The sequence below is a fragment of the Cygnus olor genome, chromosome 14 (assembly GCF_009769625.2).
Source record: "Cygnus olor isolate bCygOlo1 chromosome 14, bCygOlo1.pri.v2, whole genome shotgun sequence".
In the NCBI taxonomy this organism is placed as follows: Eukaryota; Metazoa; Chordata; class Aves; order Anseriformes; family Anatidae; genus Cygnus; species Cygnus olor.
The window spans coordinates 1,032,161-1,058,061 of NC_049182.1; the positions used below are offsets into that span (position 1 = coordinate 1,032,161).

At 45.6% G+C, this 25,901-nt stretch overlaps 2 long non-coding RNA genes across 2 annotated transcripts; one reads left to right on the forward strand and one right to left on the reverse strand.

Annotated features, from left to right (window-relative positions):
• Positions 1 to 22: 22 nt before the first annotated feature.
• Positions 23 to 2,634, reverse strand: LOC121077964. Its single transcript, XR_005824391.1, has 3 exons — positions 2,199 to 2,634; positions 1,845 to 1,992; positions 23 to 896 (listed from the first exon to the last, which is right to left on the reverse strand). It is a non-coding gene; the product is annotated as an uncharacterized LOC121077964 (long non-coding RNA).
• A 441-nt stretch (positions 2,635 to 3,075) lies between these two features.
• Positions 3,076 to 25,086, forward strand: LOC121078065. The gene is made up of 3 exons (XR_005824447.1): positions 3,076 to 3,112; positions 3,605 to 3,744; positions 24,845 to 25,086. It is a non-coding gene; the product is annotated as an uncharacterized LOC121078065 (long non-coding RNA).
• The last annotated feature ends 815 nt before the right edge of the window (positions 25,087 to 25,901 follow it).

A 25,901-nucleotide genomic window follows, 5' to 3' on the forward strand; every position in this document is an offset into this window, starting at 1 on the left:
ATGTACTACCACCTTATTTCCAACCAAGACTTGTAGTCATTCCGGTAATGAAAGCTGCTACCACCGACCCGTAAGAACTGCGGAGAGCTGCACTTCCATTGCTGTTCTTTATAAGACAGCAAATGCTCTGGGAAGAGAAGCCTAAGTTTTATTTAAAAGTTTGCACACGCCCAGCTCGCGGGGCTGGCTCTGAGCTGTTCCTGCCATGCAGCAGATGAGGAGGGACTGAGCTTATTAAAACCACATCAGGCAACACCGGAATTCAAAGCCTTCCTTCCAGTTGGAAAGCTTAGATCGAGACCAAAGCCAGGCCGGACGTGAAAACAAAAACCCAGAACTGAAAATCCCCGAAGGCCCAGCCTGCTTTGTCCGTGCCTGCCGCTGGCTGCGCGCAGCCGCCAGGTCCCGGTTCCCCAGGGGTTCTCCGGTGGATGGGCGCCTCTCCCCCTGCCACAGGGACATGGTGGCCACCAGGAGCTCAGCCTATGGCACGGCCAGGGCAGCTGCAGCAGCCATGGAGGTGGGTGCTGGGGCAGGGGGCTGCTGGCTGCCCTTCCCGAGCCCCCACAGGGACAGTAGATCTGCTCCGTCCTGAACGTGTGTTGAAATGTAAAGCCACCGCCCACCGCAGTCGGCGCCGGGACTTCTTGCTGACTCTGAGTTAAAAATAAGACCTGCAAAGTTCGTGTTTTTTCTTTTCTTTCACTCTTTTCCAGTTCTGTGCAGATGTCGTTTGCAGCAAATGACTGTGCCATTTTGTCTGGACCAGCAGCTACGCCAACAAATAACTTGATTTAAAATTGTTATTTCTTAACACATAAACACTGAAACATAAATATAACCTTTTTACAAGAGTCAATTAACCTGTAGATCCTTGAACAGGGAGCTCCAAAGTCCTGGAATAAAAAATGCATTCATGAGATCTGGTTCCATGGGTAACTCATTCTCGTTAGACTTTCGTCAGACATCACATTTCCAAGCTCATTGCGCTCAGCCTTTTAAAGATGTTAAACAATTCTGGAGGTGTATGGAAAGCCCTGAGGTTCATTCTCCCTAATTCCTTCCTTCCTTGCTGTTAGGAGGAGCTGCCTCAGCCCTCCCGGCGAGCACACCAAGCATGCTGCAGCCTCACCCTGTGTCAGTGCATGGCCATCAGAAGAGCCTGGACCAAAATGCTCACTTAGAGCAGACCCCAAATGTGGTGGGAACGCACCAGTTAAGTGTGGTTCCAAGCTTTAGCATGTAATGCTAAACCTTAGTAGGGCTCAGGTGAGTGAATCTTTTTTCTCCCGATGCTTGTATAAATTGTGAGGCTATGGCTTCAAAGGAAATTTTAGGAATTAGAGAGTCCCCCGTGCAGGATTCAGTGAAAATGAAGTACAGATGTAACAAATGTTAACTACAGTGCCGATGCTCTGGGATTTTGGCAATCTCTGCAGCAGAAGTGCTGGAGGAAGTTACAAATTTAGGCCAGATCTGAATGAATTCTGTGTCACAGTTCTAGACCCAGAAAGTGACTTTTGCTTCCTCTGGCTCTGGATGCTCCTCATCCCACCACAATACAGGGCTGAGGGGTGCATGAGGCAGAATGATAGATGGAATGATTTTGTGTGGTTTAAAAGAGGAAGCTGCATTACATGGTTCTGTATGTAGCATTACATTAGATCAGTTTTCTGCCTTCTGCAAAATTGATTATATACCCATTTATCACCTCCTACATTCACACTAAACTCATTCCATTTGCCTTTTCTTTTTCTTTGGATGTGCATTTTACACCATGAAAAACGACACCACGTTGGAAAGAATGAATAAATATCTCAGTAAATTCCAAGAGTTTAACTCACCTCCTCAAACACATGGGATAAAAGAGAAGGAAAACCATGGTCAAATGTGCAGGTTACGTAAGTTGACATATATCTAGCTGGAGATGCTGAGTTTTCCTCTTGCCCAAGTAGTTCAGGGATTTCTCTGCAGAAGCCAGTGGAATTTGGTCTGTGTAAAAATGGAAACAGTCTGTCTGAGTTATAAATGGCACTTGCTGCCAGCAGAATAAAAATCGTGAGGAGCAAAGCTCCTACCATCAGGAGCTGGAAGAAAGAGGACTGGGGAGCAGAGGATGTGATGGCCCTATCACAGAAAAAAAAAAAAAAAAAAAAAAGACCCGTGAAGTATTTACACAATAATAATCCACTGCTTACCTTTTTCCTAAAACCCCAGCAGCTTTAGCAGGGCACATACCCCTTCCCACCTTTGTTGCACCTGCTGGGAGCCCCCCAGGTTGTGCAGGCGCAGCCCCTGCGGGCAGCGCTCCTGGCAATCCCGCTCCGTCTCGCCCGGTGCTGCCTGAAGCTGCCGCTGGGTTTTCGCCAGCGAATTCTGGTAATTGTATTACTCTTGCAATATGAAGTCAGCGCAGACTTCCCTTTACTAAATTTAAGATCCTCCTCTTTTATACATGTTCCATAGAGAAATAATATTTTGGGCTTGTGTTTGATGGTGTTTATTCGTAGGCAAAACACCAGGGAGATTTCTAACAACACTGTCTCTTCCCAATTAGCTGCAGACCTGTGAGGCATCTAAGAAATGCTTTTATGCTTTGTATAGAGTGTTTGATGGAGGTACTTAATTTAAAATTTTAAGAGTATTACATGTGGCAGGTTATAAATCTGAGAAAGAGGAAAGAGAATAAATAGAGAAACCACGCTGGATGTTTGTTTTTGAAAGTGCTGACTTTAGCAGTGTGAAGATGTTTTTGGTTCAGGCTCAGGAAGGCACTCGGGTAAGAAGCACCACACTGCTGCATCAGGGCAGGATTTTCTTTGGGGAAAGGGAAAATAAAAGCTGTATTTCCAGGAATCCGTGAGGGTAACCTGTTCTAAACAATCTGCAATACAGAAACCTATTTGAGCAAAACCAGGGCTGGATCTGGAGGAGGGAATCGTGCAGCTGGAGCCAGGCAGCCTCGGCCATCATGGGCGCAGCTGGGAGAGGGGGGGGGGTGGGTTTAGGGGGGTGATCCCGAGGTGGGTTCAGGCTGAAGGGCAGGTGGGGGGCAGCTAGGGGGTGTCTCTGGGTAGCTGGTGCTGTGGCATGTGGAAGTCTGGGGCTGACGGTAAGTGCTCCCTGGGCAGGAGGACCAAGCCTTCTGCTGCCATGCAGGAGTCTGCCAGGAGTGACTTACAGGGACTTGCTAGCTCCTGGCAGTGTTTAAGTGATGTCCTTATTAAATTTAGAGAAAGGAGAATTGCCTTTCCTGAGATGAAAGGAGACTGGTCATATAAGAAATCTTCAAGAGCTGGTGCTGAGGATTTCTTTTAGAAAAGAAATGCATGTAGAAAAATCGTGCTCTGCATCTGAGAGATTCATGTTATCAAATATATATATATATATATATATATATACACACACATACTTTAAAGAGAAAGCTTGTTGCAGTTGTGCTTCAGTGATTTCCCCTCACATGATCAAAGGCAATTAGGAGCTTACAGTCCATTCCTTAACATGCTACTTAATTATGAACCAAGATGTTGAGCTAATTAAAGAGTGATTGCAGTTAATGCCTGATCTGCCTTAGCAATTGAAATGTATTTTGTTCCTTCTGTAGGGTGGTGGATTACAAATGCAGACATTGTGGCTGCGGGCTGAGAAGGGCCTGGGACTTACGTTGCTCTTCTTCTGCAGGCAGGAATGCCGTCAGCCTGCACCAGTCACTGCACCGTCCTTCATCCTGGTCTAGCACCACAGGTAAGAAAATGTTTGTGATTTGTAACCAAGAAAGGGGGCTTCCTATTTTAGGTTACAAAAAGCCTCTGTAGCTCCCTGCCCCATGGTACCCCCCCCACCCGGAGCCTACCAGCCTTCACCCCATTGTCACCTGTGGTTTGTTTTAAACCCCTCCGAGCTTTTAAGCCCAAATGCAGTGAATGGCTCTTAAAGTACCTACGCATTTCATGAAAGTGCTCAGTATTTATTTTTTTAACCTTTTCTATGCGTTTCTCAACCAAATAATTACAATGGTGGTCAAGTCTATTCTATCACAGAAGATGGTACTGAAGGTTTGTCAGTTGATTTTTATTTGTTTTTTTCTCACCTTATTGTTGCATCTTTACTTTGGAAAGGAATTTCTGAAGGCATTTTCGATGCTCTAGGAGTAGAGGAAGGGAATGTGATGTTTCTGTAGGAGCAGGTGGGGAGAAGGCTGTGTAATGCGCTTCAGGTAACTATGAGCTGTAAGACCTTCACCCCGCAGGCTCTTCCACATAAGTCGTAACTTTATTACTTCAAGTAAACAAAGCTAATAATGAAAGATAATAATACCAAAAAGAAAATGCTTGGGACCAGCTGGAAAGCGAAGGCTTACTGTTGGTCCAACACAACGCAGCCATTGCGACACACGTGGCCAGGCCGGGCCTACCTGAGCGGTGTGGGTAGCAGGCCACTGATCACAGTGCCGTCTCGTGCACTGCAAATACAGAGCTGTAACAGTCTAGGAAATAATATTTTTTTATAACATACCTAAATACAAGTATAAGAGGGTATTTTTCTACAAGATAATACAGTTAAGTGCTGCCTAAATTGGGGAACCATTTTTGGAAAAGGTTAGAGAAATTCTTCTGTTCTTGTGGAGATGTTTTCCAAAGATGAAGACCATACTAGATTTCCACTGGTGTAGCTAAATTAATGAAGGGTACGAAAAGTTACAGACCCTTGGAGATGTAAGTGAGCCTCTGTTGTAGAAGCAGCTATTAGTAATAGCCTCTCCAGGAGAATTTATTTTATGTTTTAGAAGTGGTTTTACATGCCCGTGCTGCTATGGAGTTATATTTGCATCCATGTGGGATGTCTTCTGTTCTTAAAAACACTGACATTTCCATGGCTCCAAAATGTTCAGCGTAGACGGAAACTCAGTTTCAAAAGCTGATGTGAATTAATGCTGTGATATGACCAAACATTTGCCTGCTACAGAAGGCGTAATGTTTTACCCAGGCTGCTAGGAACATACTTCAAAAAGGGCACAGATGCAGTTATTGGACATTAAAATTGAGCAAGAAGTTACTAAGAGAAAATCCAGCTGAGGGAGCCCACAAAGCTGCTTCTGTCAGGGGTAAAAAAATAAAAATAATAATAACAAAAACCTCAACATTTAATCGTTCCCCAACTGTGAAACTGGCATTTTTCACTGATAGCACTGAACTGTGATTCTCGCTGCTTCTTCAGAAAAGAAAAAACATGCCCAGTATGACAGTCTGCCTGCTCTAGTAAAACATTTGTTGTTCAGATGATCTAGTTAATACGGAGCGGTTAATTGTCTGACCATTAAATTACTTGGCTTCTACTTAGTCCCCACTGGGGACTAATTTTAAATTCAATTAGCACAGAATTTAAAGGAATATGGTTGAGGGATTGTAGAAGGCTACAGAGATATGAAATTGTGCTTGATAAGATGAAGCCAGGAAAGGGAAGCTTTTAATCTCGATTTCAAGGTGTTGAACCAGGAAAAACTCCAACAGAGAAATGAGATTCCCTTTGAATGCATGAACACAAACGAGATTGCTTTATGCTAATGCACTGTGATTTCTTAATATATTTCAAACAAACTATTAATTAGCCAGAATTAGGATCAATCAATAAAAAACTCAGGAATTAAAGGCCATGGGATGTATCTGTAAGTTCACACATTGAAGTCTTAGCCAGTACCTGAAGAATCCAAAGTGTCTCAATGTCACTTCCATCATTTTCACTCAACCACAAGCAAGACCAGAGAGAAATCTTACTAGCTGGCCTGATTTTCAGATGAATTTTGCAACTGCAATAAATTTAGGCAAGCGCTCAGTTCAGAGACTGACTGTTCGTTTTACTACACACAAATACAGCCGCTTTAATCTTAAATTGTTGAGAGGTTTATGGAGGTGGAGCATAGATTTGCAAGGCAAGATTTGGCTTAGGCTGATCTTGCTTGAGAAAATTTTCAGCAGTACCACCAAGAAGCTCCCTCTGCTCCTAGCATGCCTGCCTTGATTGCAGCAATGATAATAGCATTTAGATACTCGTTCTACCATTGCAAAATAAATATAGACTTCTTTTCTGAGTGATGTTTATTTTATAAAGCTGTTCTCATTGGTAGAGTAGCAGACGAACTAGCCCTCTTTCAGATTTTGAATTGTGTGCCAGACTTCTAACAAAGTCACTGAAGCAATGTAGGGAGAGGACTATTATGTGCTAAATGACAAATGCATTATTTATAAAGAGATCACATATTGAAGGTGTAATGCTTTCCCTGAAAGGACATGTGTAAGTCAGTACTCTGGGGTCCACTGGTGGCAAAAGCTCATTCTGGAAGCCATGTGAAGAGCTGCATTGCTCCTGCGCAGCAGCTCCTTAAAGAGACTTTGTGCACCGTGGGTCCGACTTTTGTCGGATTTTCTAAGACTCTCAAAAGTTTCAGGGGCTTAGCTGGCTGTGGAATTCAGTGGGGATTTGGCTTTTTTTTTTTTTCAAATTGCAATCTTTTGGCTGGTTATTCCTGTTATCCTGTTCTCAGGAGGTCAATTCTCATCATTTAGAGTTCTGGAAACGTGCTTAGGGCATCGAATTCCCTCTCTGGCTTCCCAGTATGCAGATCTGTAGGCACCGGTGGGCAACAGAGATCACTGCAGTGATGCATCCACCCTGTGAGCACCGGCCATGCCCCGGCTTCTCTTCCTTTCATTTGCGTTATTTATTTATTTTTAAACACTTCTATCACACTTGCACGTTACTCTCAGAAGCACACAACCAAAGGCAGAAGTACGTCTCTGAGCTGCTGTTTGCTGGTTTGGTTTGGGTAATGCTGTGGTTTCCTTGAGGAAGGAAGCAGGATGCTTTCTCTCTATGCTTCTAGTGGGCTCGCAGCTGAAAAACAGAGATGTTTCCATTAAAGGAGCCAGTGTACAGCACCCAGAATATTGATCTGCCTAAATACTGAAATGGTACAAAGGAGCTCATCAGGTAGATCTGGGTATACAGATTCACGTCACTTACATGCTCCTCTTGTGTGACTTTATTAACACTTTGAGATAAGTTTTGGTGTAGATCGAGGAATTGCTCAGAGACATCTGTGCCTGAATGTACAAATAGCTCTCCTCCTGCCTGCAGTCTCAGCATCCGTCTGGATCCCAGCTTGGGTAGCGTTAGCAGCGGTCGGGGGAAAGCCTGTTGTGCCGATGGGATGTTCCCATCCATCGCTCCATGGGCCGAGGCCCCCGCAATCAGGGAGGGGCGTGATTTTCTTGAGATAGAGCTTGTGTGCTTCAAATCATCATCCTTTTGTAAACCAAATGTCACGATGTGTGCGCTGCTCCTTCCTGTTGGAAAACTCCCAGTGGGCACGTGTCATTTTCACAGCTTTGTTCTCTGTAGTTTCTCTCCTTTCCATATTACTTTAATTGTCCGCTTCTTGTTTGTTTTGATGTCTGTGTACAATTTTGGGAGCTCCTGGGGAACTCTTGCAAATAGAATTCTTAAAAAACAACAACAAGTTTATATATAAACAACAACAAAAAAAAAGGCCCAGCAAAATAACTAAAATTAAACTTAAAACTTTTTAAAGGATGCCGGTTTTATTTTCCTTCATTTCTCTGGCACAAATCCACTCAGAAACAGTGCTTGCCAACTCATCTTAATTTTGGATAATTACATTTTTGCAATTTCTAATTTGCTAATCTATAGTAATTTTCTTGTGATTTTTAAAAGGCAGAAGGGGGAGTAAGGAAAGCTGATTTGTGATCAGAGTTCTCCCTTCTATAATTAACTACATCTAAAAAACCATAATTGATGCTTATATAGCTTCCCAATAGCATCTCTTGAATTGGAACACGCAGCATTGTATACTGCGCTTTCTGCTCTGAAAAGATTGATTTGCAAGCCACTATCAATCTGTTGCTAAGCAGTTAGTGACGGCACACAGTGAAGTCCTCAAGGACAATACAGAACAGCCAGAATGTTTTTCTCAGTATCAAACCTTTTTTCCCCGTCTCCTGAAATATTGCATCAGTTGCTTCTTAATCAAAGTATAAAAAATGTTGTCAAGGCGATGCCACATTTGGAGCCACAGATCACAGCAGACAAACCTGTGCTGGGAACTGCAAATTTTAGGACTTTCACAGTAGGCAGCAGAGGTGTAATGTGTTTTTGTCGTCACCGCTGTCTTCATTTTATACTCAGCTGATTCTTTTTTTTTTTTTTTTTACTCATTTAAATAGGGTTAGTAGAACAGCAGAAGAGCCGTTAAAGTCGGTTTTCTTTAGATAAAGCTGGTGAACTTGGCTTCACTCATCTTTTTTGGCTGAGAAGCAAAAGCAGCTGTCGGAAGAGCTGGTCTTTCATGTTGTGAGACAAGGCATTGCTAAAAAAAAAAAAAAGTCTGCCAGAGATGCAGAATGACGCAGGGCTTCGTATCTATGCCAGAAACCTCTGGAGTGGACAGGACCAATGTGTGCATCAATCTTGCATCTTGCCTGTGTTTATCGTGAGAGTCTGTATAGAGCAGCAATACACGTTTTAAACTTAGCCCAGAAATCAAATATTCTTTCACAAGCCTGCTGATTCTGTTAAGACCACGGGGGAGAGAGACAGCACATGTATCTGTGCCTCTAAGGCAGAAGAGAAGCCTCCCTTGCAAAGGGAGGAAGGACGGGGGGGATGACCAATGAAGCCATTAATTTGTATGTATTTTATTTATGTAAAGATGCAGATAGAAAACCAATTTTTAAAACCACATTCTAAACAATTATTTTAGAAAATGAACAGAATGCTAAACTCTCTGCTTGTCCAGCTTGCCTGTTTTACTTTGTAATGAGATTTTAATAAAAAGGCAGAGAAGAATGCCAGCTGAGCTGGCACAGCTGACATTTTGATAACCTCGTCAATAACACAGCTATGTTATTGGCTTTAAGCAGCTGCAGAACTTTTCCTTATTGTTTAGCTGTCTGTTCATTCTATTCCTGTCTTGTTGATAACAGTAAAAAGATGAGTAACAGTGGCAAATCAATAGAAAAGCATGTTTCTTCTATATGACCATGAACCTAACTCTTCAAATTACATCTTAAAACTCCAGGTTCTTTATTTGATCATAAATAGATATGCAGGAAGAAGGGAGGAAAAAAAAAATAAAAAATGTTTAGTTGTTGGCTTAGGGCTTTATGAATGTATTCCTTCCCAGGTTTTCTCTCTTCCAAATTAAGTTAAATATTGTGCTTTGTTTTTAATATAATTTATTTCAAGTGAGGGGCAAGATTTTGGGCATATTTTGGACAGGTGGCCACTCAGTGAGCTGACATCAGTGTTCTCCTTGTGGTAGCCCACAAGACCTTGCTGCTATTGCATGAGGTTGTGCTACCGTTTGAAAGGTGAGAGAAGTATTTCTGTTCTAGCTGGTTCCTGAAAAGGGAGGTGAAAGTGAGGTTAAAATGAAGAGAGAGAAGGTAACAGGGCTATGTGCAGGGTAGATGCCAGCAGGTGATGCTCTGGGCACAGCTCTTCAGCGCACCTGGGAGACTGAGGCAGGCGAGGAGGGTGGGAATTGTGAAACTTCAAGCAAAGTCTTTAAATAGAGCTGAAGAAATAGTGACTCTTAGTTGGCGACTGAGCAGAATAAGGACAAAAACAACAACAAAAAGCCAGCAATGACTTCTCACCTGTTCCCCGGAGAGGCAGAGCAGGCGGGGCGCTGCTCAAGGTGCCTGCCTGCATCCATGCGGAGCTGGGGGTGTCGCCTTCTTGCATGCGAGCTGCTTCGTAATCCATGCACCAAACCTGCAGCGAAAAGTAATATGACTGCAAATGTCAAAATCAAATAGAATTTAAGAAAACAAATGGTACTGTCAACATCACTTCATCTCTACCAGAAAGGGGCATAGGAGGCCAGGGCTGGGGACGCAGCTCTGCTTTGCTTCTGACTTGGGTTTCTTTGTATCTGCAGAGCCTGAGATAACATGGGGTCGAATGGCACGAAATAAAAGCAGTGTCTGTCCGTCCGTCCTCTCTGTGCCCAGACAGCCTCCCCCAGAGGCTGCTCTCCAGCACGGGGGCTCCCCTCTAAATCCACTTGGCACAGGCGCCTGGTTCCTCAGTTGGGACCTGAGCCCCTTGGGATTTCCCCATTGGTACATCTGGGTCAGGTCACCCAAACCAGCACTTTGTCGTGGGATTTTGTGTGCTAAGGTTTTTCTCAGAAAGCTTGAACTGTAAGCCAGGGAGGTGATGAGCATGGCTTTGCCTATCAAGCATAGCGAGGTGCGTGTGTTCCAGGCTCCCCGGGGTGGTGCTGAGGCAGATCCTGGTGGCTGAGCACAGTGCGGGGAGGCCTTTGGGTTGCACCGGGGCCTCTCAGGCTCCCGAGGTCCTCAAATTTAAAACAATGTTTAGAAATCTAGAGGCAACATCAGGAATGAACAAGAAAAATAATGCAAGGTCTGGCACACGCTTTAACAAGCTTTTTAGGAATGAAAGCGTAAGACCCACCAATAGCTGGAAGCTGGAGCTGGCAAAAGCAAATGAGGTAAAACGGATTTTATGTGTTGCTTTAGAAAACGTGTGACTTGCCACTAGGCCAATTTCCTTCTAGGAAAGGTAGCCAGGAGCCAGCCGGGCTGTGCTGAGCAGCGAGATCTCCTTGCTCCACGCTGCGCCGTGTTGGACGTTAAGCCCCGTGCAGTTAGGAACAAAGGAAACTCTGTTTATAAAGCTGGTTCTTGGGCAAACTGTGTGTGCGAGGTTCCTGCTCTCAGCCCAGGCTGATGCACAGCATGTCTGCGGGATGGGGAAGGTGCCTCTGGGGCCAGCCACAGCTCTTGGAGGTGGCAGAGGTTGGCAGAGGAGCGCCCGTGTGCTCGCCCTGATGAGCCCTCCTGCCTGACTGACAATTTCTTACCACTTAAGGAACTAAGCTTCCTAATGCACCAGCTGGAAACTGATTGATTTCTGAGAAAAGCAGATAATCAGAATGCATATCCACAAGAGAATAATCTTTCAGCTTATCCTTGGAAGATTTTTTTATGGGTTCTGTGTAATTAGAAACTGAAAATAATAGTAGCAAAAGGCTCTTTGTACATAAGTAGACACGCTTGGCTTCAAAAACACATTTGAATAAGACTAAGAAGAGACTAAACAGACTAAAAAACATGCACCTTGTATTGAAGAAGACCAGAATGTACTCAATGGGAGAAAGAATGCAGCTGCTCCAACCTACAGTGCTGGACCCATAGAAATTTAACAATTTGGAAAGTGTCTTCTGTTCTCTAACCTATGAAACTCAAGCTCTGCTGTTCTAATTTTACCAATTTACTTTAATTTCCTTCTCCTGTAATACTGGGATATTCATTTTTCCCCTTTTTATTTCGCTGGATTCATTCTGAGCATTTTTCCACTGATATTTAATACTTGCTGTTCAGACTGTAACAGCTATGCTTGTAGGTGAAAAAAAACTCATGTTGTGTTGCCAAAAGAAGAAATATAAGCCAAACTGCTTGTGTTAATATTTGCATTTGCAAGTACTGACTTTTCTCCAGTACTAGACCCTCTCTAGTAGTAAAAGGACCCGAGAAATATGTTTGCTGGTTAGAGGGAAGGATGCAAAAAATATTCATGGAAAATACCTCTTATTCAGTAATGTTTTCAAAATATATAGAGTACTTGGAAGTGTCAGCTGTCTGCTTAGCAGCTAGAAAATATTATGCTATGCTCCCGTCCCCTAGAACAATTTCCTATTTGCTCTAACTGCTGCATTCAGGCTTTAAGGAGCAGTAACCCAACTCCGTAACGGCTGGGCTGCTGTGGGCCACGTGTTGGCTGGGTTTGGCTTTTTGTCTCTAACCCCCGTAACGGTGAGATGAGCTTCGGTGCTTTTGCCAGCTGCCTTGTGTTTGAATGTGGCAGAAAGTGGCCTTCAGTTCAAAGACTGCCTGTTACTCCCTTTTCTGGACTTGGAAGCTCTGACCTTCCATTTGAGGATGACACAGGACTCACTTTTCCTTTCAGCTCTTCCCTCAAGAAGAAATCCGTTTCACCACGTATACAGACTTGATCCTACTTTCTTTGGGGGAGATTTTCTGACTGGGTGAATGCTGGAGGGAGTGTGACTGGTGCACAGAGGGATGTGGGAGGGGGCACCCAGATGGAGCTCCAAGGGGACCTGCCACAAAACCATTCCTCTAGGAGCAAAACCCTGCGTATGAGCGTTTTTGTTGTTCAAACTGTGACTGCTTTGGGGCAAACAAAGGTGCTGCTGTGGTGCACCACGAGTCCCACGGGACACCTCCACCTCCTGCACCCTGAGGAGAGCAATGGGCGCTGTGGGTGCTGCCAGGCGAGGGCTGGGCTGGGCTGGGCTGCTCCTGGTTCCCCTTCCCCTGGGAAGAGACAGAGGCCAAGCAGCCCTTGGCAGTGGCTGGGGGCTCGAACAGAAGGGAGGGGAGCTGTGTGGGCATCACAGAGCGAAACCTGCCCGGATGGAAGATTGCTGAGTACAGTTTATTGCATCCTGAGGACAATGAGTACTTATTCTGCCTCTTCTGGGGTTAGGCCTGGACCGGGCAGAGCTCTGCCTCCCCTTTGGATCCCCCCATGTCCGCTCCCGCTTTGGAAGCCCGGCAGGGGGTGCCCAGGCCCGGCAGGCGGCGCCGCGGAGCGCTCGGAGGCCGCTCGGGGGGGCCGGGCCGGGCCGGGCCGTGGCGGGGGCTCCCCCCGGCCCCGGAGCGGAGCCTCAGCAGCTGGGGGGGCCCCACCGCGCCCCTCCGACTGCAGCGGGGCCGAGAAACCCTGCTAACCCGGGAGCAAGGAGCCTCTGCTATGGATGCTCTTTATCCTTCAGGCCTCTTCCTGCGTGAAGCTTTCTGGCTCCGCAGCAAATAATCCGGCATAAACAAAAGCACAGAGGCATGCGGTGTTCGTTAGAAACAAGGCAAGATGTTTCCCGAGCTGTCCCTGAAGCCCTCGCAATTTGCCCAAAGTGTTTATCGTTGGGACTGGTAACAATAATTATTGCACGGTTTGATGAAGTCCACATTGTTTTTAAAAAAAAAATGTAATTTATGTGACAAACGTTCCTCTTGTTGTTAGTCTTGCGCTCTGTCACAATGAGAGGAAGAGACTCGCAGGGTGAAATTGTGCTCTGAGTCGCACTGATTTAGCGATTAGTGTCATGTTCGTCTTGAATTTTGTAGTTTCTGCTCATTAACCTGAAAATGTTCTTGCAATTTTCTTCTCCTAGACCGCTTTGAAAGTACCAGCGCGGATTCTGTTCTGTGTCTGAGCGCGTGAGAGCAACTGTCTCCAGCAAGGCACTAAACAATAGGGAGATAGTCTGAGAAGCACTAAATAATACTTAAATCATTACATTTTATCATTTGTTTAAATCCTTGATTTAAATAGTATTTGTCTGTTTTACTTCAACTGTTTGAAGATTTGGACTAGATCACTATATATATATATATTAAAAAAAAAAACTTCAGCTCTCTCTGCACTGCCTAATTGTTGTAGTTAGTAAATAAATCATGTGGTCCCAATTCTGATCTCATTTGCTGTAGTTACACCCTGGCTCGCTTCCACTGACTGTAAGGAAATTGATTTCTATTTTACAGTACTTTGCACAGCCCATTGCACGCTGCACCATCTGTGTGCACTTGCTTGCACCCTGTCATGCTAATGTAGACTCATTTTAGGACTGAGACGAGCAGATCAGAGAGAAATGATAGCAGCGAAACCCTCTCCACGCAGCCCTACCGGGTTAGGCGGAGATCTGGGGGAATGGCTGCGGGGTCCGGCGGTGCCACCTCAGCCTCACAGCCCCCAGCCTGGAGCCGTGCCCTTTCTCCCAAGCAGATATCAAGCATCGTTTGATTCCCATGTTCAGTTTTGAGTTGTGTTTTTTTTTTTTTGTCATTGGGTTTATTTTATTATTTTTTTTTTAATCCAAAGGCTATCCTGATTATACCCTTGCTGTATCTATTAGCGTTCTTGGTGCCATGCACATCCCCCTGTCGTCCTCTAAAATTAGCTGTGGCACAGAGAGGTTTGTGGTCGGCATCATCTCCTCTCTACTGGAGCTCTTCGCTGGCAAATACCATGACAAGGCTGTTTTGGGGAGCTGCAGGTGGGGTTCCACCAAAGTGCTGGTGGAAATGCCGAAAAGGGCTGCCCGCAGTCACTACTGGATGCAGTTGCTGTGTTGTCGTTCTGTGTCCTGAACTCGCATAGGAAATGTCCAGCAGCTCTTGAGACCCTGTGTGCTAGTGAAGGCCAGCCCAAGGCACTATTCCCTTTTCAGTTTGGATGTTTTATACCCCACACAAGGGATGAAAGGGCAATATTCCTAAAATTGTACCCCCAAAAGCCAGTTGACAGGCCCTCACAGCCAGGCAGGGGAAATGTGCCCCGTAGCTTGGGATGCTGTGGCTCCGGGAGGCAGCGAGGGGCAGGGGTGAGAGCAGGAGGAGTTTGGAGAAAGGGGGGGAGCTCGGGGGCAAAACCTCTGCCTCCAGATACGGGGCTGACCTTGCTGACTCTGCTCTCGCTGAGTTGGAGAGCTGTCTCAAAATTCCTTTGCTCTCCTTTCCCAGACCCCTTTCCTCGAGCCAGGTTATAAACTCATCTGCCCAAACAGTAACCTAATAAGCTACAGGACATTCCAGAATGTGAGATCTATTTCTCTCATGTGCTAATTGTGCTCTAAACAGCAATTTGCCTCGCTTGACTCTCTCATATCTTGCGTGAGCATTGGCAACAGTCATGTCACTCCTTTGCTCTTTGCAGTGAGCATCTGTACATTTTTTTTTTTCTAATGGAACCGTTTCTTACAAATTATATATTTTATGCAGGCCCCTTTTAATATAATCAAGCTCTCTATTCGAGAAAGCAAATCTGATGAAACATCCCATTTCAGTGAGGGCAATTTAGGCTAGACATCAGGAAAACCTAGCTAATGATTAAAATAGTGAGGCACTGCTATAGGCTGCCAGGAGAGCTTAAGGAAACTCCATCATGGGAAGTCTTTAAGAATAAGTTTGGCACGTATTATCAGGAATGATTTAGCTATAATTGATCCTGACTTGGAGCAAGAGAAGGGACTGGACGATTTCTTCTTTTCTTGTTCTGTATGTTTTCCAAAAAATTTTTTTTAGGTTGAATTTAAATGGTTCAGTGTTACCAAATGTTCCCTCCCCTCTTTCTAAGGGAATTTTTCACTAAATTTCAACTGAATGTGCAAATAGTTGAGCACACTTTGTAATTTATATCACACGTCAAGGTCTAAGCCTCTTGAGGATGTGGCTCCACCTCCCTAAATATTTAAATATTTTTCCTTCTCTTTCCTGTTGCTTAATTTTGTTGTATAGCTCGCAGCTACTCTGAGTTGCCATTTCTCCACTGATGACAAAATCTAGCAATTATACTGAAAGGAGCAGAGCTGCAGCCACCTTGCACATCAAGGCTGAGCCAAGCCTTTTATTTCCACAAATAAGAGTTAGAAAGAGTTTTAAGCAAATATTATTCAACTGAACTTAAAGGAAGAGCTGAGCATTCAGAAAATGACTCATTGTGCGGGCGAAGAGCATGCACTGCCTTGAAATGTTGTCTTGAGGGCTGTTTTATTAAATACATGAGTGAACTGACTAACAGCAAAACTGATGCAGAATGCTGATGGTGTCTTTGACCTTTAAAACCTTTATGAAATTTGCAATTTGTTCATTTCCTAATTAAAATATAAAAAAAAAAAAAAAAAGAAATAATATTAGTCATTCTTTACATATGCTTCTCCATACTCAGTGACCAGATATATATATGGATTTTAATGATCGGAATCAGCATTTTAGTATTGTGCGTTAAGGTGCGTTACGCTGCATCCAAAAGACACTGTAAAATGTTCAGATTGCTCCCTGTCTCTCTTGCTGCAGTGATGGACAGCAGAGACACAGCAATCTTAAAAAACTGCTTTTCACACTTAAAATGCATATGCACAGGCACTTTGAATATTCAGAATAATCAAATAACCCCAAATCAGAACAAGCCTTGTGCACCTGATTTTAAACATATTTATCATTCATTTCAGATGTTTATGTGGGCTCATTGTGGGTATTGCTGTTCAGAATCCAAATCGGTTTCCCCTGAGAGCAGGGACAAACGCTCACAAAGCCTCCGTCGCCCTTTTGTCAGTGTCCTGCCGTCACCCGCCCGCTGCCTGTGGCAGACGCAGGACCCTGAGCTGTCCAGCAGCCCGGGAGCGCTGCCCGGCTGGCACAGAGCTGCTCATTAGCAGCGCCTCGTCGGTGGAGGGGAAGCTGGTGGTCATGGACGGCTGCCAGCTCCGAGGGCTGAACCCATCCCTGGTGGGAGGCCAACGTCTGACGCGAGATGAGGTGGGCTCGGCGTAGGCGTGGAGGTGGGAAACTTTGGACGAGATCTGTTTAAAGGAGATCGCGATGTCATGGAAAAGGGTTCTGTCTGCGGTGGATATGTGGCTGGCCAGAAGGTGGCCGTTGGGTGGCACAAGGTAGCCCTGCTCAGTGATGGCTTTGCAAGCCTAAGAAAATATCCATTGAAACCTGCAATGCCGCACCAGTTAATATTTCCTGATAGGGATGGGCCAAAGCTTGAGTTACTTTCCAAATCCCTGTGACTTTGCAGGTTGGAATTAAAATAGAATATTTATGCAAACCACACAACTGATTTTGGCTTTAGGATGTAGAAAGCTTGCCTGATGAGCTTTTGCCAAATAAAACCACCCTGGGTTGTATTTCACGGCAGCTTTTCCAGGCGAGGATACTTTTCAGAAAATGAAATCCATTGACCTTGGCCAGGCCAAGAAATGAGGGAGGAGTGCGTAAAGGTTATAACCATGTAACTTTAAAAACATCTAAATCAAGTCCTCTGTAAGTTCACCAAATCCAGCATAGCTCTTTCTGTGACCCTCGTAGACATTGAGCCAAGATCCCGTGAGCGCAGCAGAGCTCCCTTCCCACCTACGAGCAACCTCGCAGTCCTGGAGGTCTGCAGAACACCTGAGCAGTTAGTTTTGCACAGGAAGCATTGCTATCTTCTCACCTTTTTTTTAGTGACTGGCAATGTCCAGTAAGTTATTGCCATCCCTGTATTGCCATGGGGAGCAGGAGGACCGGTGCAAAATATGCCTGGTACTTACAAGATCAGATTTTCAAAAATGCTTGGGCTCCACTGAGTTCTGTGGTTACCCGGTTACGTTCAGACCCCGGTTTTCTCCATTTGGTTAACAACATAGGTTACACATAGGGGGTGTATGCAGAGAAGAACCTAAGTTCGGGATGAGGAAACAGCTCTCCATTTCTAATTCAAGTCTTTTATGCAGTATTTCTGGCCAAATCCACCGAAGCAAGGCACTGAAGTGCTTCACCCACCTGGCTGCAGACCTTTTGGTGAAGGCAAACAGACATTCAGAAGAAACACACCCATTTCCCTGGTGATCCAACCCCTGAGAAAGCTAAAGAATCAGCATCTCCCAATATTCTCTACTCATTATTTATGTGCAAGTAACTCGCACCACCACCTGCTCTGTGAACATCTGCATCCTTGCACAGGCAGCAGAGGTGCTCGGAGAGCTGAGGTTTTGCACAGAAGGCATTGGGCACGTTGCCCAGCCACTCTTCTCTATGGCTTCTTGCTTGCTATAAATGGCTTTTAGAGACACCGGAAAGAAGCGGCTGTGTTTCTTCTGAATGCCTGTTGGCCTTTGAACTGGAAACACGAGTAGAAGATGTCTGCTGCCGGGTCACTAAGGTAGCGTTCGGCTCTTCTTGTGGGAAAGCACAGGAGGTGCTGCTCTGTAAAGCTTGGTAGCCATGCATTAAATGTTTCTCAGAATTTAGCTTCAGCTACTTTCAATCTTTCCAGCTGCAAAAAAACTTTAAACATAAAAAAAAAAACAACTTTATTGCCCCTTATTTTTCCTGAGACTCCTCTCCAGAATGTCTCCTTTTCCCCATGCCTCAAGGTTAAAGGCTCACGAGGAAAGGGCAAGAAGTGACCTGGAGCTGATGACGTGTCGGGACGTTGCGTCTCGTGATATGGATGTGCTAGGACTTTGGCATCACAGAATAGAAAAAGGCAGTCAGATATGGTGAAAGAAATGATGAAACCAGATGTAAGGTTGATTGAAACCACTTCTTCTGATTCATGCTTTTAATGTATTTCTCGGTCCCGGTATTTCATTGCTGTATATTTTCCCCCTGGAATTCATTATGCTCTGTATGTGACATCTCAGCAAGCAGCTGTGGAAATGATCATGTGGTCATTAAAAGCGGCAGCCCTGGGTGAGAAATGGGCAATAAGAACAAAGAAAGTATTACGGCACAGTTTTTTGTTCTCATATACATCTTATTAGTGCCGAGGAAAGGGATGAAACCCTACAGACCCTGAGATAACTTGGGTTGGACGGGACCTCAGAGGTCTCTGGTCCGCCCTCCTGCCCTGCTGGGTCTCCTTGCTCAGGGACTTGCCCAAAGCCAGTCCTTACCTGCAGCGGCTGGGAGCTGGTGCCAGCTCTTTGAGACAGCCACGGTCTTTCTTTGCAGGCTGAAGACACCTCTGCAAAATGGAAGTTTTTAATCACCAACCTGTCTGGAAATAGTTACCATCCCCTCCAGCTGTAAAGATATTTCATGAATGACTAAATTTTCTTATATGCTGGAGATATCTGTCAATTTCTGCCATGCTTAGCAAATGTGTGACTTTCTTTCCATAAGCCCCACACTAAAGCTTAGCAAAACAAGTGTTTGCCTTTCCCCCTGTGTGCAGGGATTCAGCGACCTGCTCCCCTGGCCAGGTGCTTGCAGGGGACTGAAGGGAAGCCTTGGAAAAGTGCTGAGCCGCTTAATCCTTCCTCACCTGCTAGGGACTGAGCTCCACAGCTAGGCAGCATCCCGCTGAAGCTCGCTGTTATATGGCTTAGCTTGGCTGAAGGCTTCATGAGCCTGAGCAAGGTTTGGGTTTGTGATCATATCCAAAACTGGAGATCTTTTGCCAGGGCTTTGCTATGAAAATTGCTCACAGCTCCATTGACTGGCTCTGCTGCCTCTGCAGCATCAATTCTATCCCTGGCTGACACCTTTGATTTTGGAAGTTGCCTCCATTTTCCAGAGAAAAGTATGTACATTAGCTATTTTTGGATAGCGTATATTTAATCTACTGCAAGAAAGGGAGCGATTCACTTGTTCCTTATTTTCAGAGCCATTACATTTCTCTTGGTGACAGCTCCAAGGAACAGAAATCCTTAACTTGTTTAATGTCTTCATTTGGGTGATTGAAAGACATCTAACCAAAAATCCACTTCTGTACTAGTGTGTGGAAAGTAGCGTGCACCTTCTTGGTAAAGGTGCTTTTCTTTCATCCTAGGTGAAAGGGAATGCTAAAAAGAAACCAGGTTTTGAATGGTTCTTATGTCTGCTTGGAAGACGAATGAAAATACTGCTGTCTGCTCATCACTTTCTCTGGTCGTTCTTTTATTTTATGTTTAGCTGAGGATAAACTGTGGACTTTGCACCATGTAAAATGTATTTAGGATCTTTGCTCAAGTGAAAAATGAGTTGTCATCTGTGCCAGTATTGGAGTGTACAGGGAGAAATCTGGGACAGTCGCAGGGGCTGCCAACGGAAATAACTGATGGAAGATTTGACTGTGCTTAATTGAAAACACACAAAGCAGAGGCATATATTGCGAGCTCCTTGTGATGGAAAAGTGACAGAAAGTAAGCGGTGACTTCAGAGGGGCTGAAGCTCGTGGCCAGGGCCTTCTCCAGCCTGCCTGCAGACTCTCTGCCTACACGTGTACCGGGGAGAGCCGGGCTGCTCGTGAGGCACAGAGATGCTCCCCACTGCTAGGAGCTGGAGGGGCCTCTTTCTTACATCAGAAAATACAAACCTCGCTGGAGCATTCCCAGCTCAGCAATGCGCCGCTCAACAGCAACTGCCCTGAAGTCCCAACCTGTTTGCAGATTTGCATAAAAAACAAAATAAAAATACAGAAGTGTACCAGTGGCTGCCCTTGCAGCACAGGCCGGGCTGTGCAGGTTGGTGCAGCGTGTGCACCATGGCTGTTGGCCACAGGAACCCGGGGGGTCCTCAGGGGGCAGTTGGGGGGCTCCGGAGGGCAGGAGTGCTGCCGAGGTGGGAGCAACGGCAGTCGAGATCTGGGTTTGGGGCCAAGGTAAATAACGAGCTGAAACAAGGTAAAGAACACAGGGTCATGCCACTGGGGCAGCGTTAAAACACTGGCTCTCTTGCGTGTTGGTACTGATGAAGTAGCTTTAATGAGGAGACTGACGGCCGAGGCACAGGCGAATGCTGTTTGGTCTGGTACAAATTAAGCCATTTGCTCGTCTATAGTACATGCTCATACATGTGGAAGAAAGGCTGCAGTGTTTAGTCAACAGTTTTTAGTTGGATTTTCTTTTTTTTTTTTTTTTTTGGTTAAAGCCAGCTCTTTCAGCCGGTTGAGAAGCCACGAGAAGTTTGCAGGAGCTCTTGCATTGTGCTCTGAGGAGCGCAGCCTCACCTGTGGCTTGGTAGCTCTGGTCCCACAAGTGGTGCCCTTGGGTCCCTCTGTGCCAGCGTTCCCCTGAGGGTGGGGAGGGAGCACGGGGCGGCCCCTGTAGCTGCCCTGCTACCTGCTGCTGCCCCGATGCCCTCAGCAAAACTCCCCCTCCTCGTCTGGTCCAGGCCCTCTGCTAAGCACCAAAAAGAGCAGCCTTGTCCTTCAACTCCACTACCTGATGGCCGCCTGAAGGACCTCTTCAGAGCCATTTCTGCTGCCCGCCTGCCGAGGCACGAGCCTCGCGTCGTGCTCAGCCCACAGGGCTCCTGCGGGCTCCTTTGCTTTGCTCTGCTCCCTCTTCTCCAGGCCTTGGCACCAGGGTGAGACATGTCCTCGGGTATGGCTGCACGGAAAGGTCACCGCGCTGCAGCAGTAATTGTTTGAGAGCTTTGGCACCTAGCGCTGCTTCTTGGTGGAATCATTAGCGACAGGATGGAAAAACACACTGAGAGGTGTTTTATCTTCCCTTAGGAAGTGACACTTTATTCAAAACCATACTGTGATGAGGAGGCATAGGAGAGAGCACCGCTGCCATTTGGGGAGGGAAACGAGGAGGTGTTGAATAATGTGCGGATTTCTGTACCCACCTGCGATCGGCAATAGGGAGTGGAGAGCATTGATGAAGTACAATTCTCTTCACGAGGTCTTTCTTTCCAAACTAAAAGGCTGCTGGAAGGGTCGGCACCACTCTGTTCCTTCCAAAATTCAATGCGTTGGGACGAATGGGAAGTGTGGGGGTGCGGAGCAACCCCAGTGAGCAAGGTTTGTAGCCTGGGCACCAAACCCGCTGGGTGGACCCAAGGGAAGGTGGATGCAATGATTCTCGGGCAGATAGAAGGGCCTGGGTTTGCTTTTTCCTCTGAGTCCTTTTCTTTCTCTCTGTCTCTCACACGTAGACACAGGCACGCAGAAGCACGGTTCTCCAGTTTTCTAATTTACTCTAAATCAATCTGATCAAATAGAAACACCAAAATGAAAGAAAACTGACATTACTCGCTCTGGTCTTTACCAGCCTTTCTGTGTAACATGCACCCAAGGCTTGTGCAACAAGGCGAGCACATCTGTTATTAGAAACAGCTCCCAGTGGGAAATGCGTGTTGCGTGTTCCCTATGGTTACCCACAACCAGAGCTGTAACACGAAACACTTCGGGCCGGAGGAACAATTCATTACCCCACAGTCACAGCAAACACCGGGCAGGTTTTGAAGGCTGACAGCAGCCCGCTGCCTGCGCCGCTGGTCTGGGCCTGGCCCTCGTGCAGGGCCCTGGCGGTGGGTGCCGAATGCCCGCGGCTCCTGAAGCCCCCACCGAACGCGAGGGACTCCCCTCTGCTGGAGCCCCTAGGTGCAGGACCACCTCTTCAGCGTGGTTTGCAACTGAGATTGGGTGGGATTGCTCCGGTAGTAGCTCAGATCGGTGCTCCTGTGCTCAACGAGAAGCACAGCAGGCCGCTCCGTCCTGCCGCGGTGACGAGAGCTGCCTGAGGTGCTCGGGGTCTGCCTGGCCTCCCCTCCCAGCCATCCGCCTCTGCTGCTCTCCGTAAATCCGAGCGCTGTATGAACCCTTTTAATTACCTTCTTTCAGCGTGCTGTGAGGCGAGACGACAAATACTTCGATCTAAAATTTGGTCTCATAAACTGTGCTCCCAAAGCTGCTCACCTCTAGTGTTGTAAATGTTTTAGCGTGACGATAGGTCGGGGCATCTCTGGGCTCTAAGGCCGTGCGTAGGGGTTGAAACATGAACATAAACCTTGTTTACAGTGGTTAGAGCCCACTCTGGGCTTTATGTCACAGAAGAGTGATGCCAGGCGGAAGAATTCTTTTTTCCCAAGGAACGATCCTGAAATTTCAGAGGAAGTAGAAATGTAATGGTTTCAGTTTTGTCATTTCCTTTAAAAATCTACAACTTATATGGTCAACTTGTGCCAAAGCTCAACAAGCACCATGCAGTGCTGTAAAAACATTCATAAAGGGCCAGCACGGCTGGGACTGGAGAGCTGCCCCCCCACCCCAAAGCAGGAAGGGAGAGTAAATTTGGGTCAGTTTTGGTTACGTGACTTTGCCAAGGCTTATTTACAGTTGCACCACAGTGGTGGTAATGAGGTTGGAACAGATCCCTGCCTGAAAGCTACATGTGACAATATGTGCTTCTAATTTCTGCTTTGTTGAGAAGCCATGGACAGTTTACATGGCCATCCTAATCTTTAAGTGAAGAATTTTAATAAATTTTAGTAGGAAAACAGGCTTTTTTTTAAACATGGGTAATCTATACAGAAAACAAGAAACGTGACTTTTGTTTGTCTCCTCTTTCAGCTCTTAGCAACAATTATTTCTAGAAACACAAATTAATTTACCATACTAGATCTCACCACAATCAAGAAGTGAAATCACTTCGTATGGAAATACTAAAAGACAGGCTTTTAGCAAGAATTGCCTGGATTATTCGAGTCCAGCCTCCATACAGGACTTGAAGATGACAGTAATGCAGTTCTTCATTCCTGTTCATTGGCCATTTGCAAGAGTTATTTATCCAGGGAAACAAAATGAAGCAGCTTCTGCAGCCTCAGTCATCAATGATCTGTCTTCAGGGAACTGCTGGAATTTGCACAGAAAGGTCAAATAATTAGCATAAACATCTTCCAGTCTCTAACCTTACTTGATTAAAAAGGAACAAATACTAATTAGTGATATTAATTAGTCATATCAATCTCAAATGGGTCCAACGGAAAACATTAAAGTCTAAGTTAAAGGCTTTCCTACCAGAGTAGGGAACTGTTTATTTTCCTTATAAAATAAAGTGGCTCCTCAGATTTGCCATCCGCATTTACTGGGAGTAGGAACTGTTTGTAAATCCCCAGAGGCGTTGCTGGCTGCCTTTGGGTGTTGCTTTCTCGAGAGTTTGAACTGGCACTTCTGGGCAGCCCTCTGAATATGGTGAGTTCTTGCAGGTATCTTCTGCAGTAGCCCAGCTTTCTTCGGCCAGTGAGATTACAGGTGGTGGTCCCACCGCTGATTGTCCCGGAGTGCTCAGCCTGGTAAGGAATGTTGTGCAATGTGCAGCTTGCTTTGGAGTTACCCCCAGTGTCCAAGCGGAGAATGATGGATCTCCAATTTCCCTGTCTCTCGCCAGGCCCTTGTCCACTTGTAATGCTTTCCCATGCCTATTTTATTAGCAAATACATTTTTCATATCTTTGCTGGAAACTGTATTAACAAATTACTACTTTGTCATTTTTGACATTGTGCAATTATTATTTTATAGGAAGAGTCATTCCAATTGTCCAGGCTGTTCAGTATTCTCAAATACATGCTTAGCTCTGTTCCTGTGTAGCATAGCATGCGAGCTGTGCGATTACAGTGCTTCCATGACAAAGCCTTTCTTAAAGTGCTTTCCTGAGGTGATGTTTGTATGATTATTATTCTTTAGTCATTACAAGCCTCTTTTCTGATAGTGAAAGCAAACCACAAGACGGCTGTCCGTACGTTGTGTGTTTAAACATAAATGGCCACTCTTGTGCTGAGGTGTGCTCTGGAGCAGCTGGAAAAAAATAATTCATTTATTCCTTCAGGAGACAAAGGTTCAGTTAAGCAGTTTGTCATCATTTTTATCACACTTATACAATGTGAGCATCTATGATAGTAAGTACATCTGGAACGATATGTACGTGTGTGAAAACTGTTCAAATGGAAAAAAATTGCAGAGGGCATGTGGCTTGCTTTGTCTTGTGCTCCTAGCACCAGGTGCCTACAGCAGTGGTACATCCAAACCAGGGCTATATGCATCTGGTCTGCATGTTGTGCAAAGCTGCTCTGCGCCGTGCCCCATGGCCCTGCTCGCTCACAGCTGCACCAGCGCCTGCACTGCTGCCTCCAGGCGCTCAGGTGCAGAAGGGTTTTCCCGAGGGTAAGTAGTTGTGGCTAGGGCAAACTCTGCCCCAAGTGAGAGTGCTTCTCAAGTTCAACCCCAATATTGCTCTGCGAGTTTAAGGTCAGTAGTCTTCCTGCACTGACAACCATACTCAAAAACCAGGTCTTTCCTCCCTGCATTCTTAGTCATGAAATTAACTTGGAAACTCAATAGTTTTCAAAAGGCCTCTGAGCTTTTTGGACTTTTGAGGTCTCATTTTCAAGCTGTTTTTCTCATATTTAATTAGCACATTTCAAAAAGCAAATCCAATGTCCCAAGATTCTCCTAAAATCACAGGTTAGTGAAATTCATTCTTCTTTTAACATATTGCTTTATGAATTTGCAGGCAAAGACTCTTTAAGGGTCTTCAGTCATCAGCTGCACAGCTGCTCTTATGAGGAGCAGCAGCTCAACCCTGTTCCCATTTGATCATTCTCTTTGCCTCCTGAGTTTACTTGTGCTGGACACAGTTGTGCAAGGAAGTACCTGAGGACCATAACTTCACATGGAGACTGTGAGCCTTCCTCCTCCGTGCGCCCTCACAATAATGCAGTGACCCTATGGATTTCACTTGCAGGAAGAGCATCTCCTTTCTCTAGGGTACCGGTGGACTCGGGACCATAATTGTAACAGAAGACTGCTTTTGCCTCATTAACAGGCACAATTTTATTCCTAAATATGGAAAGATTAGATAAAATCCTAAACAGTAAGACTGGAAGCTTTAATCTAAATACTGTTGGCTTTTCAGTGCTTTTACTCTGGGTTCTGGGCTGTCACTTCTCTCCCAGCATTTTGGGTCAGGCAGTTCTCAGACCCTGGTCACCTCCACAGCAGCAGGTCACTCCTGAGGCATAGGTCTGTAATGCTGCCCAAGCCTGGGGACCAGTAGCTTCTGGGCAGTGGGAGAACCAGTGATCCCAATAGCCAGGCAGATCTGTGACTGTTTGTGCTAGATAAGGGGCAGCATTGAACTTAGCAGTGAAGAGGAAAGCACAGATGTTCATAGGAGGAAAATAATTTTCTTCTGAGAACTCTATCAATGAACACCAAATGTCCAACAGATTTTGTAACGCCCTTGAGCATGCTTTGTGATGGCCAAATGGTTTGAAATCATGGTCACTGAAGTTCTCCACGGAAAACACGCAAGCTGCAGGAAGGCTAGCTCTGCGGAATTAAATGGCGCCGTACGGATAGACCACCCAGGCAAACACACCGAAATCATTTAGGCCAGGTCTACATTACAGACTTTTTCCAGCAGCGCCGTGTTGGGCATAGGGATGGTGGCCTGTGATCTCTCACCAGCAGAGCTGTGCTAGCAGAAGCATGCTTTTTTGAAAATATATATGAAGAAAATTACTTTTATTTTCATTGGAATCCTATAAGTGTCTTTGACAATCGTTGCC